The sequence below is a fragment of the Hemitrygon akajei genome, chromosome 13 (genome assembly GCF_048418815.1).
Source record: "Hemitrygon akajei chromosome 13, sHemAka1.3, whole genome shotgun sequence".
NCBI lineage: Eukaryota > Metazoa > Chordata > Chondrichthyes > Myliobatiformes > Dasyatidae > Hemitrygon > Hemitrygon akajei.
The window spans coordinates 3,875,556-3,892,397 of NC_133136.1; the positions used below are offsets into that span (position 1 = coordinate 3,875,556).

General features: G+C 52.8%; 1 protein-coding gene across 3 annotated transcripts in view; it reads right to left on the bottom strand.

The window, feature by feature from the left end:
* The window catches only part of zbtb7c (zinc finger and BTB domain containing 7C), a 320,643-nt gene that overhangs the window by 91,311 nt on the left and 212,490 nt on the right, over nt 1-16,842 (bottom strand). Inside the window, exon 3 of one of the 3 annotated variants that reach the window (XM_073064056.1) lies at nt 13,535-13,693. The exons of the other annotated variants lie outside the window; for them this stretch is intronic. The gene's annotated coding sequence lies outside the window, so the exon portion shown is untranslated. The remainder of the gene's footprint in view (nt 1-13,534; nt 13,694-16,842) is intronic. 3 annotated transcript variants of the gene reach the window in all.

The following is a 16,842-nucleotide window of genomic DNA, read 5'->3' on the forward strand; positions in this document are numbered from 1 at the left end:
GCAGGGAGTGTGCAAGGTCTGACAGTCGGACAGGGAGTGTGCAAGGTCTGACAGTCAGGCAGGGAGCGTGCAAGGTCTGACAGTCGGACAGGGAGTGTGCAAGGTCTGACAGTCAGACAGGGAGTGCGCAAGGTCTGACAGGTCAGGCAGGGAGTGTGCAAGGTCTGACAGTCAGGCAGGGAGTGTGCAAGGTCTGACAGTCAGGCAGGGAGTGTGCAAGGTCTGACAGGTCGGGCAGGGAGTGTGCAAGGTCTGACAGTCGGGCAGGGAGTGTGCAAGGTCTGACAGTCGGACAGGGAGTGTGCAAGGTCTGACAGTCGGGCAGGGAGTGTGCAAGGTCTGACAGGTCAGGCAGGGAGTGTGCAAGGTCTGACAGTCAGGCAGGGAGTGTGCAAGGTCTGACAGGTCAGGCAGGGAGTGTGCAAGGTCTGACAGTCAGACAGGGAGTGTGCAAGGTCTGACAGTCGGGCAGGGAGTGTGCAAGGTCTGACAGTCAGGCAGGGATTGTGCAAGGTCTGACAGGTCGGGCAGGGAGTGTGCAAGGTCTGACAGGTCGGGCAGGGAGTGTGCAAGGTCTGACAGTCAGACAGGGAGTGTGCAAGGTCTGACAGTCGGGCAGGGAGTGTGCAAGGTCTGACAGTCTGACAGGGGGTGTGCAAGGTCTGACAGTCGGGCAGGGAGTGTGCAAGGTCTGACAGTCAGACAGGGAGTGTGCAAGGTCTGACAGTCGGGCAGGGAGTGTGCAAGGTCTGACAGTCAGACAGGGAGTGTGCAAGGTCTGACAGTCGGGCAGGGAGTGTGCAAGGTCTGACAGTCGGGCAGGGAGTGTGCAAGGTCTGACTGTCAGACAGGGAGTATGCAAGGTCTGACAGTCGGGCAGGGAGTGTGCAAGGTCTGACAGTCGGGCAGGGAGTGTGCAAGGTCTGACAGGTCAGGCAGGGAGTGTGCAAGGTCTGACAGTCGGGCAGGGAGTGTGCAAGGTCTGACAGTCAGACAGGGAGTGTGCAAGGTCTGACAGGTCGGGCAGGGAGTGTGCAAGGTCTGACAGTCAGACAGGGAGTGTGCAAGGTCTGACAGTCAGACAGGGAGTGTGCAAGGTCTGACAGTCGGGCAGGGAGTGTGCAAGGTCTGACAGTCAGGCAGGGATTGTGCAAGGTCTGACAGTCGGACAGGGTGTGTGCAAGGTCTGACAGTCAGACAGGGAGTGTGCAAGGTCTGACAGGTCAGGCAGGGAGTGTGCAAGGTCTGACAAGTCGGGCAGGGAGTGTGCAAGGTCTGACAGTCAGACAGGGAGTGTGCAAGGTCTGACAGTCAGACAGGGATTGTGCAAGGTCTGACAGTCGGACAGGGTGTGTGCAAGGTCTGACAGTCAGACAGGGAGTGTGCAAGGTCTGACAGTCAGGCAGGGAGTGTGCAAGGTCTGACAGTCGGGCAGGGAGTGTGCAAGGTCTGACAGTCGGACAGGGAGTGTGCAAGGTCTGACAGTCGGGCAGGGAGTGTGCAAGGTCTGACAGGTCAGGCAGGGAGTGTGCAAGGTCTGACAGTCAGGCAGGGAGTGTGCAAGGTCTGACAGGTCAGGCAGGGAGTGTGCAAGGTCTGACAGTCAGACAGGGAGTGTGCAAGGTCTGACAGTCGGGCAGGGAGTGTGCAAGGTCTGACAGTCAGGCAGGGATTGTGCAAGGTCTGACAGGTCGGGCAGGGAGTGTGCAAGGTCTGACAGGTCGGGCAGGGAGTGTGCAAGGTCTGACAGTCAGACAGGGAGTGTGCAAGGTCTGACAGTCGGGCAGGGAGTGTGCAAGGTCTGACAGTCTGACAGGGGGTGTGCAAGGTCTGACAGTCGGGCAGGGAGTGTGCAAGGTCTGACAGTCAGACAGGGAGTGTGCAAGGTCTGACAGTCGGGCAGGGAGTGTGCAAGGTCTGACAGTCAGACAGGGAGTGTGCAAGGTCTGACAGTCGGGCAGGGAGTGTGCAAGGTCTGACAGTCGGGCAGGGAGTGTGCAAGGTCTGACTGTCAGACAGGGAGTATGCAAGGTCTGACAGTCGGGCAGGGAGTGTGCAAGGTCTGACAGTCGGGCAGGGAGTGTGCAAGGTCTGACAGGTCAGGCAGGGAGTGTGCAAGGTCTGACAGTCGGGCAGGGAGTGTGCAAGGTCTGACAGTCAGACAGGGAGTGTGCAAGGTCTGACAGGTCGGGCAGGGAGTGTGCAAGGTCTGACAGTCAGACAGGGAGTGTGCAAGGTCTGACAGTCAGACAGGGAGTGTGCAAGGTCTGACAGTCGGGCAGGGAGTGTGCAAGGTCTGACAGTCAGGCAGGGATTGTGCAAGGTCTGACAGTCGGACAGGGTGTGTGCAAGGTCTGACAGTCAGACAGGGAGTGTGCAAGGTCTGACAGGTCAGGCAGGGAGTGTGCAAGGTCTGACAAGTCGGGCAGGGAGTGTGCAAGGTCTGACAGTCAGACAGGGAGTGTGCAAGGTCTGACAGTCAGACAGGGATTGTGCAAGGTCTGACAGTCGGACAGGGTGTGTGCAAGGTCTGACAGTCAGACAGGGAGTGTGCAAGGTCTGACAGTCAGGCAGGGAGTGTGCAAGGTCTGACAGTCGGGCAGGGAGTGTGCAAGGTCTGACAGTCGGACAGGGAGTGTGCAAGGTCTGACAGTCGGGCAGGGAGTGTGCAAGGTCTGACAGGTCAGGCAGGGAGTGTGCAAGGTCTGACAGTCAGGCAGGGAGTGTGCAAGGTCTGACAGGTCAGGCAGGGAGTGTGCAAGGTCTGACAGTCGGGCAGGGAGTGTGCAAGGTCTGACAGTCTGACAGGGGGTGTGCAAGGTCTGACAGTCGGGCAGGGAGTGTGCAAGGTCTGACAGTCAGACAGGGAGTGTGCAAGGTCTGACAGTCGGGCAGGGAGTGTGCAAGGTCTGACAGTCAGACAGGGAGTGTGCAAGGTCTGACAGTCGGGCAGGGAGTGTGCAAGGTCTGACAGTCGGGCAGGGAGTGTGCAAGGTCTGACTGTCAGACAGGGAGTATGCAAGGTCTGACAGTCGGGCAGGGAGTGTGCAAGGTCTGACAGTCGGGCAGGGAGTGTGCAAGGTCTGACAGGTCAGGCAGGGAGTGTGCAAGGTCTGACAGTCGGGCAGGGAGTGTGCAAGGTCTGACAGTCAGACAGGGAGTGTGCAAGGTCTGACAGGTCGGGCAGGGAGTGTGCAAGGTCTGACAGTCAGACAGGGAGTGTGCAAGGTCTGACAGTCAGACAGGGAGTGTGCAAGGTCTGACAGTCGGGCAGGGAGTGTGCAAGGTCTGACAGTCAGGCAGGGATTGTGCAAGGTCTGACAGTCGGACAGGGTGTGTGCAAGGTCTGACAGTCAGACAGGGAGTGTGCAAGGTCTGACAGGTCAGGCAGGGAGTGTGCAAGGTCTGACAAGTCGGGCAGGGAGTGTGCAAGGTCTGACAGTCAGACAGGGAGTGTGCAAGGTCTGACAGTCAGACAGGGATTGTGCAAGGTCTGACAGTCGGACAGGGTGTGTGCAAGGTCTGACAGTCAGACAGGGAGTGTGCAAGGTCTGACAGTCAGGCAGGGAGTGTGCAAGGTCTGACAGTCGGGCAGGGAGTGTGCAAGGTCTGACAGTCGGACAGGGAGTGTGCAAGGTCTGACAGTCGGGCAGGGAGTGTGCAAGGTCTGACAGGTCAGGCAGGGAGTGTGCAAGGTCTGACAGTCAGACAGGGAGTGTGCAAGGTCTGACAGTCGGGCAGGGAGTGTGCAAGGTCTGACAGTCAGGCAGGGATTGTGCAAGGTCTGACAGGTCGGGCAGGGAGTGTGCAAGGTCTGACAGGTCGGGCAGGGAGTGTGCAAGGTCTGACAGTCAGACAGGGAGTGTGCAAGGTCTGACAGTCGGGCAGGGAGTGTGCAAGGTCTGACAGTCTGACAGGGGGTGTGCAAGGTCTGACAGTCGGGCAGGGAGTGTGCAAGGTCTGACAGTCAGACAGGGAGTGTGCAAGGTCTGACAGTCGGGCAGGGAGTGTGCAAGGTCTGACAGTCAGACAGGGAGTGTGCAAGGTCTGACAGTCGGGCAGGGAGTGTGCAAGGTCTGACAGTCGGGCAGGGAGTGTGCAAGGTCTGACTGTCAGACAGGGAGTATGCAAGGTCTGACAGTCGGGCAGGGAGTGTGCAAGGTCTGACAGTCGGGCAGGGAGTGTGCAAGGTCTGACAGGTCAGGCAGGGAGTGTGCAAGGTCTGACAGTCGGGCAGGGAGTGTGCAAGGTCTGACAGTCAGACAGGGAGTGTGCAAGGTCTGACAGGTCGGGCAGGGAGTGTGCAAGGTCTGACAGTCAGACAGGGAGTGTGCAAGGTCTGACAGTCAGACAGGGAGTGTGCAAGGTCTGACAGTCGGGCAGGGAGTGTGCAAGGTCTGACAGTCAGGCAGGGATTGTGCAAGGTCTGACAGTCGGACAGGGTGTGTGCAAGGTCTGACAGTCAGACAGGGAGTGTGCAAGGTCTGACAGGTCAGGCAGGGAGTGTGCAAGGTCTGACAAGTCGGGCAGGGAGTGTGCAAGGTCTGACAGTCAGACAGGGAGTGTGCAAGGTCTGACAGTCAGACAGGGATTGTGCAAGGTCTGACAGTCGGACAGGGTGTGTGCAAGGTCTGACAGTCAGACAGGGAGTGTGCAAGGTCTGACAGTCAGGCAGGGAGTGTGCAAGGTCTGACAGTCGGGCAGGGAGTGTGCAAGGTCTGACAGTCGGACAGGGAGTGTGCAAGGTCTGACAGTCGGGCAGGGAGTGTGCAAGGTCTGACAGGTCAGGCAGGGAGTGTGCAAGGTCTGACAGTCAGGCAGGGAGTGTGCAAGGTCTGACAGGTCAGGCAGGGAGTGTGCAAGGTCTGACAGTCAGACAGGGAGTGTGCAAGGTCTGACAGTCGGGCAGGGAGTGTGCAAGGTCTGACAGTCAGGCAGGGATTGTGCAAGGTCTGACAGGTCGGGCAGGGAGTGTGCAAGGTCTGACAGGTCGGGCAGGGAGTGTGCAAGGTCTGACAGTCAGACAGGGAGTGTGCAAGGTCTGACAGTCGGGCAGGGAGTGTGCAAGGTCTGACAGTCTGACAGGGGGTGTGCAAGGTCTGACAGTCGGGCAGGGAGTGTGCAAGGTCTGACAGTCAGACAGGGAGTGTGCAAGGTCTGACAGTCGGGCAGGGAGTGTGCAAGGTCTGACAGTCAGACAGGGAGTGTGCAAGGTCTGACAGTCGGGCAGGGAGTGTGCAAGGTCTGACAGTCGGGCAGGGAGTGTGCAAGGTCTGACTGTCAGACAGGGAGTATGCAAGGTCTGACAGTCGGGCAGGGAGTGTGCAAGGTCTGACAGTCGGGCAGGGAGTGTGCAAGGTCTGACAGGTCAGGCAGGGAGTGTGCAAGGTCTGACAGTCGGGCAGGGAGTGTGCAAGGTCTGACAGTCAGACAGGGAGTGTGCAAGGTCCGACAGGTCGGGCAGGGAGTGTGCAAGGTCTGACAGTCAGACAGGGAGTGTGCAAGGTCTGACAGTCAGACAGGGAGTGTGCAAGGTCTGACAGTCGGGCAGGGAGTGTGCAAGGTCTGACAGTCAGGCAGGGATTGTGCAAGGTCTGACAGTCGGACAGGGTGTGTGCAAGGTCTGACAGTCAGACAGGGAGTGTGCAAGGTCTGACAGGTCAGGCAGGGAGTGTGCAAGGTCTGACAAGTCGGGCAGGGAGTGTGCAAGGTCTGACAGTCAGACAGGGAGTGTGCAAGGTCTGACAGTCAGACAGGGATTGTGCAAGGTCTGACAGTCGGACAGGGAGTGTGCAAGGTCTGACAGTCAGGCAGGGAGTGTGCAAGGTCTGACAGTCGGACAGGGAGTGTGCAAGGTCTGACAGTCGGGCAGGGAGTGTGCAAGGTCTGACAGTCGGGCAGGGAGTGTGCAAGGTCTGACAGGTCGGGCAGGGAGTGTGCAAGGTCTGACAGTCGGACAGGGAGTGTGCAAGGTCTGACAGGTCAGGCAAGGAGTGTGTAATGTCTGACAGTCAGGCAGGGAGCGTGCAAGGTCTGACAGTCAAACAGGGAGCGTGCAAGGTCTGACAGTCGGGCAGGGAGTGTGCAAGGTCTGACAGTCGGGCAGGGAGTGTGCAAGGTCTGACAGTCGGACAGGGAGTGTGCAAGGTCTGACAGTCGGGCAGGGAGTGTGCAAGGTCTGACAGGTCAGGCAGGGAGTGTGCAAGGTCTGACAGGTCGGGCAGGGAGTGTGCAAGGTCTGACAGTCGGGCAGGGAGTGTGCAAGGTCTGACTGTCAGACAGGGAGTATGCAAGGTCTGACAGTCAGGCAGGGAGTGTGCAAGGTCTGACAGGTCGGGCAGGGAGTGTGCAAGGTCTGACAGGTCAGGCAGGGAATGTGCAAGGTCTGACTGTCAGACAGGGAGTGTGCAAGGTCTGACAGTCAGACAGGGAGTGTGCAAGGTCTGACAGTCAGGCAGGGAGTGTGCAAGGTCTGACAGGTCGGGCAGGGAGTGAGCAAGGTCTGACTGTCAGACAGGGAGTGTGCAAGGTCTGACAGTCAGGTAGGGAGTGTGCAAGGTCTGACAGTCGGACAGGGAGTGTGCAAGGTCTGACAGTCAGACGGAGTGTGCAAGGTCTGACAGTCGGGCAGGGAGTGTGCAAGGTCTGACAGTCAGGCAGGGATTGTGCAAGGTCTGACAGTCGGACAGGGTGTGTGCAAGGTCTGACAGTCGGACAGGGTGTGTGCAAGGTCTGACAGTCAGGCAGGGAGTGTGCAAGGTCTGACAGTCTGACAGGGGGTGTGCAAGGTCTGACAGTCGGACAGGGAGTGTGCAAGGTCTGACAGTCAGACAGGGAGTGCGCAAGGTCTGACAGGTCAGGCAGGGAGTGTGCAAGGTCTGACAGTCAGGCAGGGAGCGTGCAAGGTCTGACAGTCAAACAGGGAGCGTGCAAGGTCTGACAGTCGGGCAGGGAGTGTGCAAGGTCTGACAGTCGGGCAGGGAGTGTGCAAGGTCTGACAGTCGGACAGGGAGTGTGCAAGGTCTGACAGTCGGGCAGGGAGTGTGCAAGGTCTGACAGGTCAGGCAGGGAGTGTGCAAGGTCTGACAGTCAGGCAGGGAGTGTGCAAGGTCTGACAGGTCGGGCAGGGAGTGTGCAAGGTCTGACAGGTCGGGCAGGGAGTGTGCAAGGTCTGACTGTCAGACAGGGAGTGTGCAAGGTCTGACAGTCAGACAGGGAGTGTGCAAGGTCTGACAGTCAGGCAGGGAGTGTGCAAGGTCTGACAGGTCGGGCAGGGAGTGAGCAAGGTCTGACTGTCAGACAGGGAGTGTGCAAGGTCTGACAGTCAGGTAGGGAGTGTGCAAGGTCTGACAGTCGGACAGGGAGTGTGCAAGGTCTGACAGTCAGACAGGGAGTGTGCAAGGTCTGACAGTCGGGCAGGGAGTGTGCAAGGTCTGACAGTCAGGCAGGGATTGTGCAAGGTCTGACAGGTCGGGCAGGGAGTGTGCAAGGTCTGACAGGTCGGGCAGGGAGTGTGCAAGGTCTGACAGTCAGACAGGGAGTGTGCAAGGTCTGACAGTCGGGCAGGGAGTGTGCAAGGTCTGACAGTCTGACAGGGGGTGTGCAAGGTCTGACAGTCGGGCAGGGAGTGTGCAAGGTCTGACAGTCGGGCAGGGAGTGTGCAAGGTCTGACAGGTCAGGCAGGGAGTGTGCAAGGTCTGACAGTCGGGCAGGGAGTGTGCAAGGTCTGACAGTCAGACAGGGAGTGTGCAAGGTCTGACAGGTCGGGCAGGGAGTGTGCAAAGTCTGACAGTCAGACAGGGAGTGTGCAAGGTCTGACAGTCAGACAGGGAGTGTGCAAGGTCTGACAGTCGGGCAGGGAGTGTGCAAGGTCTGACAGTCAGGCAGGGATTGTGCAAGGTCTGACAGTCGTACAGGGTGTGTGCAAGGTCTGACAGTCAGACAGGGAGTGTGCAAGGTCTGACAGGTCAGGCAGGGAGTGTGCAAGGTCTGACAAGTTGGGCAGGGAGTGTGCAAGGTCTGACAGTCAGACAGGGAGTGTGCAAGGTCTGACAGTCAGACAGGGATTGTGCAAGGTCTGACAGTCGGACAGGGTGTGTGCAAGGTCTGACAGTCAGGCAGGGAGTGTGCAAGGTCTGACAGTCGGACAGGGAGTGTGCAAGGTCTGTCAGTCGGGCAGGGAGTGTGCAAGGTCTGACAGTCGGGCAGGGAGTGTGCAAGGTCTGACAGGTCGGGCAGGGAGTGTGCAAGGTCTGACAGTCGGACAGGGAGTGTGCAAGGTCTGTCAGTCGGGCAGGGAGTGTGCAAGGTCTGACAGTCGGGCAGGGAGTGTGCAAGGTCTGACAGGTCGGGCAGGGAGTGTGCAAGGTCTGACAGTCGGGCAGGGAGTGTGCAAGGTCTGACAGTCGGGCAGGGAGTGTGCAAGGTCTGACAGGTCGGGCAGGGAGTGTGCAAGGTCTGACAGTCGGACAGGGAGTGTGCAAGGTCTGACAGGTCAGGCAAGGAGTGTGTAAGGTCTGACAGTCAGGCAGGGAGCGTGCAAGGTCTGACAGTCAAACAGGGAGCGTGCAAGGTCTGACAGTCGGGCAGGGAGTGTGCAAGGTCTGACAGTCGGGCAGGGAGTGTGCAAGGTCTGACAGTCGGACAGGGAGTGTGCAAGGTCTGACAGTCGGGCAGGGAGTGTGCAAGGTCTGACAGGTCAGGCAGGGAGTGTGCAAGGTCTGACAGTCAGGCAGGGAGTGTGCAAGGTCTGACAGGTCGGGCAGGGAGTGTACAAGGTCTGACAGGTCAGGCAGGGAATGTGCAAGGTCTGACTGTCAGACAGGGAGTGTGCAAGGTCTGACAGTCAGACAGGGAGTGTGCAAGGTCTGACAGTCAGGCAGGGAGTGTGCAAGGTCTGACAGGTCGGGCAGGGAGTGAGCAAGGTCTGACTGTCAGACAGGGAGTGTGCAAGGTCTGACAGTCAGGTAGGGAGTGTGCAAGGTCTGACAGTCGGACAGGGAGTGTGCAAGGTCTGACAGTCGGGCAGGGAGTGTGCAAGGTCTGACAGTCAGGCAGGGATTGTGCAAGGTCTGACAGTCGGACAGGGTGTGTGCAAGGTCTGACAGTCAGACAGGGAGTGTGCAAGGTCTGACAGGTCAGACAGGGAGTGTGCAAGGTCTGACAGGTCGGGCAGGGAGTGTGCAAGGTCTGACAGTCAGACAGGGAGTGTGCAAGGTCTGACAGTCGGGCAGGGAGTGTGCAAGGTCTGACAGTCTGACAGGGGGTGTGCAAGGTCTGACAGTCGGGCAGGGAGTGTGCAAGGTCTGACAGTCAGACAGGGAGTGTGCAAGGTCTGACAGTCGGGCAGGGAGTGTGCAAGGTCTGACAGTCAGACAGGGAGTGTGCAAGGTCTGACAGTCGGGCAGGGAGTGTGCAAGGTCTGACAGTCAGGCAGGGAGTGTGCAAGGTCTGACAGTCGGGCAGGGAGTGTGCAAGGTCTGACAGGTCAGGCAGGGAGTGTGCAAGGTCTGACAGTCAGGCAGGGAGTGTGCAAGGTCTGACAGTCGGGCAGGGAGTGTGCAAGGTCTGACAGTCAGACAGGGAGTGTGCAAGGTCAGACTGTCGGACAGGGAGTGTGCAAGGTCTGACAGTCAGACAGGGAGTGTGCAAGGTTTGACAGTCAGACAGGGAGCGTGCAAGGTTTGACAGTCAGACAGGGAGTGTGCAAGGTCTGACAGGTAAGACAGATGAACTCAGGGCATTGTCAGAAGGACAGACTGTTATATTATCGCATGAAATATGGCTGAGGGTTGGGCAGGACTGGCAGCTGAGTGTTTCAGGGTTCAAATGCTATCGTGGTATAGAGGAGGTGTTAAGAGAGGAGAGGAAATTGACATTTTGATGAGGGAGAACATCACGGCAGTATGCGGAGCAAATGAAAGACCATAAGACAAAGGAGCAGAATTAGGCCATTTGGCCCATCGAGTCTGCTGTTCTATTCCGTTGTTGCTGATTTATTAACCCCCTCAACCCCACTCTCCTGCCTCCTCCCTGTAAGCATTGACACCCTGACTAATGAAGAACCTATTAACCTTCACTTTAAATATACCTAACGACTTGGCCTCCACAGGCGTCTCTGGCTAAAGAAGTTCTTCCTTATCTCAGGAATAGTCTGGTGAACATATATGGGAAGAATACAGTACAAATAAGACCAGAAGACATAGGAGCAGAATGAGCCCATCTGGCCCATTGGGTCTGTTCCGCCATTCCATCATGGCTGATCCTTTTTTTTCTATCTCCTCCTCAACCCAATTCCCGGCCTTCACCCTGTAACCTTTGATGCCATGTCCGATCAACAACCTATCAATCTCTGCCTTCAATACACCCAACGACCTGGCCTCCACAGCTGCCTGTGGTAACAAATTCCACAAATTCACCATGCTTCGGCTAAAGAAATTTCTCTGCATTTCTGTTTTGAAAGGAAACCCCTCTATCCTGAGGCTGCGCTCTCTTGACCTAGGTGCTCCCAGTGTGGGAAACATTCTTTCCACATCAACTCTGTCTAGGCCTTTCAACATTCAAATGAGATCCCCCCCCCCATCCTTCTGAATTCCAGCGAACACAGACCCAGAGCCATCAAACGTTCCTCGTATGATAACCCTTTCATTCCTGGAATCATCCTTGAGAACCTCCACTGTACCCTCTCCAATGCCAGCACACCTTTTCTAAGATGAGGGGCCCAAAACTGTTCACAATACTCAAGGTGAGGCCTCACCAGTGCCTTATAAAGCCTCAGCATCACATCCCTGCTCTTGCATTCTAGACCTCTTGAAATGAATGCTAACATTGCATTTGCCTTCCTCACCACCGACTCTACCTGCAAGTTAACCTTCAGGGTGTTCTGCACGAGGACTCCCAAGTCCCTTTGCGTCTCAGGTTCCTGGATTTTCTCCCCATTTAGAAAATAATCTGCACATTTATTTCTTCTACCAAAGTGCTTAACCATACATTTTCCAACATGGCATTTAATTTGCCACTTTCTTTACCATTCTCCTATTCTGTCTTAGTCCTTCTGCAGCCTTCCTGTTTCCTCAACACTACCTGCCCCTCCACCAATCTTCGTACCATCTGCAAACTTGGCAACAAAGCCGTCTATTCCATCATCTAAATCATTTATATACAGCATAAAAAGAAGTGGTCCCAACACCGACCCCTGTGGAACACCACTGGACATTGGCAGCCAATCAGGAAAGGATCCTTTTATTCCCACCCACTGCCTCCTACCAATCATCCAATGCTCTAACCATGTTAGTGACTTTCCGGTAGTACTGTGGGCTGTTAACTTGGTAAGCAGCCTCATGTGTGGCACCTTGTTGAAGGGTGGGTTAGGACTGACATGCTCAGAGAAAGGAGTGCAAAAAGGAGCCAGACAAATTGAAAGTATTTATTACAGGAAAGCAAAATATGATATATGAGGGGGACAGTTCAAATCCAGAAAAGAGAAGCCAGATGAAAGTGTAAACAATTTAATCGCAGCATTGTATGCCCTGCCAGACAGCTGTGCATATGGAAATATGAAAGATGAGCTGATTAGAGACACTAGGCACCGAATTGTCAGTGAGACTTCACGTGCAGGCAAATCTCACACTAGAGAAAGCTATTACTATGGTGAGACAACGTGAGAATGTTCGTCAGCAACAGGCATGAAAAGGATGCTGAGGTAAAGTTAGAGCTGTATAAAAAGAAGGATACAAACAAAGTGCTGTCAGAAAGAGGTGACAGAGCGGGACAATAAAACAGCCATGATAGAATGGTGGAGCATTCCCAATGGGCTGAATGGCCTTATAATCTAATTTTAATGCATGTAGAGTAGGTGATCAGGGTAGATGACCATTTCCTGCTCTTATCTCTTCTGTTCTTATGTGTTTGAATGAAGTTACATCAGTTTGAGAGCAACGGGAAGGATGAAAAAAGACTTCAGGAGTCTTGGGGATGAGACGGCACCTGTGAGGTTTCTTAGCGTCCATTCCTCTTCAGCAGGGGTTCCCAACCTGAGGCCTACAGAACCCTCGGTTAATGGTTAACAAGGTTTTCAAGGTCAGTACGGATAATGTGCTAACTTTGAAGAGGATTAATGTAAAACTAATGAACCTGACTTAGATCTCTTACAGTTTTAATTTCCATCAAAGGCTATCAAAATTAAAATCATGCAAGACAGGAATGGAGCCGTCAATTCATTTCACACCATCATAAAATTATCCCTATTGCCTCGAAACTCAAAAAGGATGATGAACAAGAAGACCGGATTCACATCCTCACAAGTGTCACTGACTTTGATGAGAAAGATCTAGTCAGAATAAAAATCAAACCATGTCATTTACAAATTATAGTCAAGTTAGCCCTTTTTTAAAACTTGCGGTTGCAGGAATTCTGGATGATCTTCAAAAGCAAAATGGTTTTGCTTGTGTTATTTTTAAATATGCCTTTATACTGAGTACTGGTTGATGGCCATGGCAAAACGTGACCTTTATCACAATTAAAAAATTTCTATTAATGTAATGTATAAATATACATTCTTCAGTCTACCTTTGAGACATAAGGTGTTCTTGTGAAGGTAGGGAGCTTGACAAATGCTGTCAGGAAGTGGTAAGGCAATAGTGATATTGGAAAGTATAAAAATAGATAAGGTGGATTTAATTAAAAGGCTGTCAATCCTCAAATTAGAGAAGTCACCCATTTGAGATGGCCCTAGATTATCCTCAGCAGGAAGACAGAAGCTGTGGAGAGTCTAGCCATAATCCTCCCATCCTCAGTGTGGAAGAGGAGGAGCAAAGGGCTGAAAGACCACACGTTTAAAAGCAATGAACAGGGATAAACTCAGGAATCACAGGCTGAATTTAAGCGTGCACACCTCACACACCATGATGGTGGCAGCAATGCTCTGAACCGCACTCACAGGCAAGAAGAAATGAAATTTCAAATAAATGCATGAAAGTTAGTCAAGTTTCTAGTCACTTAACTATATACATGTACATAAGGTATATAACCATATAATGTATATAGAAATGAGATGACTATAAAGCATAGTAGTACACGTAACACACATTTGAGAGCCCAAACTCCCGAAAGGCTAAGATTCAGTAAATAAGGATAACTAGTGACTCCAGACCGAAGGTTACCAGTGAAACAAGCCAAAATGAAAAGAGACAATTGTTTTGAAAAACTGTAAATTGTGATGTGGAATTCGTAGCCCAAAGGCTGGTGGAAACAAATTCAATAGCAGCATTCACAAGCAAGCAAAGGATAAATAATGCAAGGTAGAAAATTATACTTCAATGGACGCAAGAACACATGAAGGTGGAAGCAGAAAGTAGACCACCTGGCCCTTCAAGCCATTTCTGCCATTTAATATGATCAGCTTCTCCTTTCTGACAGCTCTCTGCAGCCCTGAATACTCTCATCATTCAAAGTTTTATCTAATTCCGCTTTAAATAATTCTAGTGACCTCATCTCTAAGACCTTCCAGGGCAGAGAATTCTAGAGCTACACCAACCTCTTTGAGAAGAAATTCCAGCTGCAAATGGCCGCTCGCTGAGAACTACTTCCCCTTGTTCAAGACTTCAAACTGAGACACAAGAGAGATTCTGCAGATGCTGGGGATCCAGAGCAACACCTGCAAAATGCTGGAGGAACTCAGCAGGTCAGGCAGCATCTATGGAAATGAATAAACAGTCAACGTTTCAGGCTCAGATGAAGGGTCCTGATACGGTACGGGAGGTGAACTGAGTGTAAATGGAAATGGTCACCTCGTCAAGCACCTCTGCTCCATCTGCAAAATGTGGAATTTCTCAGAGGCCCAACATTTTAATTCCCATTCCCATTCCAACATGTCGGTCCATGTACTCCTCTTGTGCCACAATGAGGACATCCTCAAGGGTAGAGGAGTGACACCTTATAGTTTGTGTAGGTAGCTTTCAACCTGATGGCATGAATATCGATTTCTCCTTCTGGTAAAAAAAATTATTCCTCCCCCTCTCTTCCATTCTCCACTCTAGCCCCTTACCTCTTCTCACTTGCCTATCACCTCCCCTTGGGTCCTCTCCTCCTCCCCTTTCTCCCGTGGACCGCACTCCTCTCCTATCAAATTCCTACCACTCCTGGTTTCACCCATCTGCCTTCCCCTCCCCCAGCTTTTTATTCTGCCATTTTCCCCCTTGCTTTCCAGTCCTGATGAAGGGTCTCAGCCTGAAATGTTGACCATTTCTTTACTTCCATAGATGCTGCCTAACCTGCTGAGTTCCTCCAGTATTTTGTGTTTGTTGCAATGTTTATGTTTTGATGTACACGTGATAAATAATCTGAATCTCAGCTACCAATGGCTGATTGGATATGATTCCGCATTATTTGGAAAGTGCAGGGCAGTGGGGGTGGAGAGGGCAGAATTTGGATGTTATGAAGAGATACATGCTCACATTCTCTGTAGCTTGTATTTAGTAAGAGATTCTAAGATGGCCTAAATTAGAATTTCTAAAGATGAATTAGATATGATCATATCACCTTTGATGGGGAGGTGCAACTTGTGATGCAGGACGATCCTCCCATCCACGGTGGCGTTTGCGTTTGTGTACCAGTGCACTGGACTTGGTAATGCATGCTCCAATGTTGGGACTATGCTGTCCTTCAGGGGCTGGGCTAATGGCTCCACATCTGCCTCTTGGGGCCAATCTCATCCACAACAGATCAGATAATGTACCAGGCGAGGTACCATGTCTGCCGTGGTGGAATGAGCTCCTGCTGGGTGTTCATGGTGGGATACAGGATTTTCACGACTTTAATGATTTAAAGATTTGCTTTATTTGGCACGTGCACATCGAAGCATACAATGAAGGGCATCTTTTGTGTCCGTGACCAACACAGTCTGAGGATGTGCTGGAGGCATCCGTCAGGTATCTCCATGCTTCCGGCACCAATGTAGCATGGCCACAGACCCTAACCCTAACCCATACATCTTTGGAATATGGGAGGAAACTGAAACACTCAGAGGAAATCTACACGTTGTCAGGGAGAATGTACTGACACCTCACAGACAGAAGCAGGAAGTGAACTCTGAACTCCTACACTAACTGTTATGCAAAGTTTGGTGCTACACTTGGACCTAGTGGGGCATTTGTGACTCAATGCCTGTTCACCTTAATGGAAGGTTGAAGTTGTTGATGGATGCTTTGGACCCTGAGTATGGCTAACACTGCATCTGGTGGGGATTGGATTTTTTATTGTGTTGCTTCTATGCCCACACCTTCTCACACTCGTCTTGAATGCTGTGATTGGAAGCCTTCCTCTGTCTGTAAAAACAGACAACCCTCTCTCTCTGTCTGTAAAAACAGACAACCCTCTCTCTCTGTCTGTAAAAACAGACAACTCTCTGTCTGTAAAAACAGATGACCCTCTCCCCATCTGTAAAAACAGACGACCCTCTCTCTCTGTCGGTAAAAACTGACGACCCTCTCTCCCCTGTTGGTAAAAACAGACGACCCTCTCTCTCTGTCTGTAAAAACAGACGACTCTCTCTTTGTCTGTAAAAACAGATGACCCTCTCCCCGTCTGTAAAAACAGACGACCCTCTCTCTCTGTCGGTAAAAACAGACGACCCTCTCTCCCCTGTTGGTAAAAACAGACGACTCTCTCTCCCCTGTTGGTAAAAACAGACGACTCTCTCTCTGTCTGTAAAAATAGATGACCCTCTCCCCGTCTGTAAAAACAGACGACCCTCTCTCCCCTGTTGGTAAAAACAGATGACCCTCTCTCTCTGTCTGTAAAAACAGACGACTCTCTCTCTGTCTGTAAAAACAGATGACCCTCTCCCCGTCTGTAAAAACAGACGACCCTCTCTCCCCTGTTGGTAAAAACAGACGACCCTCTCTCTCTGTCGGTAAAAACAGACGACCCTCTCTCCCCTGCTGGTAAAAACAGACGACTCTCACTCCCCTGTTGGTAAAAACAGACGACTCTCTCTCTCTCTCTCTCTGTAAAAACAGATGACCCTCCCTCTCTCTGTCTGTAAAAACAGACGACCCTCTCTCTCTGTCTGTAAAAACAGACGACTCTCTCTGTCTGTAAAAACAGACGACCCTCTCTCTCTGTCGGTAAAAACAGACGACTCTCTCTCTGTCGGTAAAAACAGACGACCCTCTCTCTGTTTGTCTGTAAAAACAGACGACCCTCTCTCTCTCTGTCTGTAAAAACAGACGACGCTCTCTCCCCTGTCTGTAAAAACAGACGAGCCTCTCTCTCAGTCTGTAAAAACAGACGACCCTCTCTCCCCTGTCTGTAAAAACAGACGAGCCTCTCTCTCTGTCTGTAAAAACAGACGACTCTCTCTCTGTTTGTAAAAACAGACGGCCCTCTCTCCCTGTCTGTAAAAACAGACGAGCCTCTCTCTGTCTGTAAAAACAGACGACCCTCTCTCCCCTGTCTGTAAAAACAGACGACTCTCTCTCTGTCGGTAAAAACAGACGACCCTCTCTCTGTTTGTCTGTAAAAACAGACGACCCTCTCTCTCTCTCTCTCTGTAAAAACAGATGACCCTCCCTCTCTCTGTCTGTAAAAACAGACGACCCTCTCTCTCTGTCTGTAAAAACAGACGACTCTCTCTGTCTGTAAAAACAGACGACCCTCTCTCTCTGTCGGTAAAAACAGACGACTCTCTCTCTGTCGGTAAAAACAGACGACCCTCTCTCTGTTTGTCTGTAAAAACAGACGACCCTCTCTCTCTCTGTCTGTAAAAACAGACGACGCTCTCTCCCCTGTCTGTAAAAACAGACGAGCCTCTCTCTCTGTCTGTAAAAACAGACGACTCTCTCT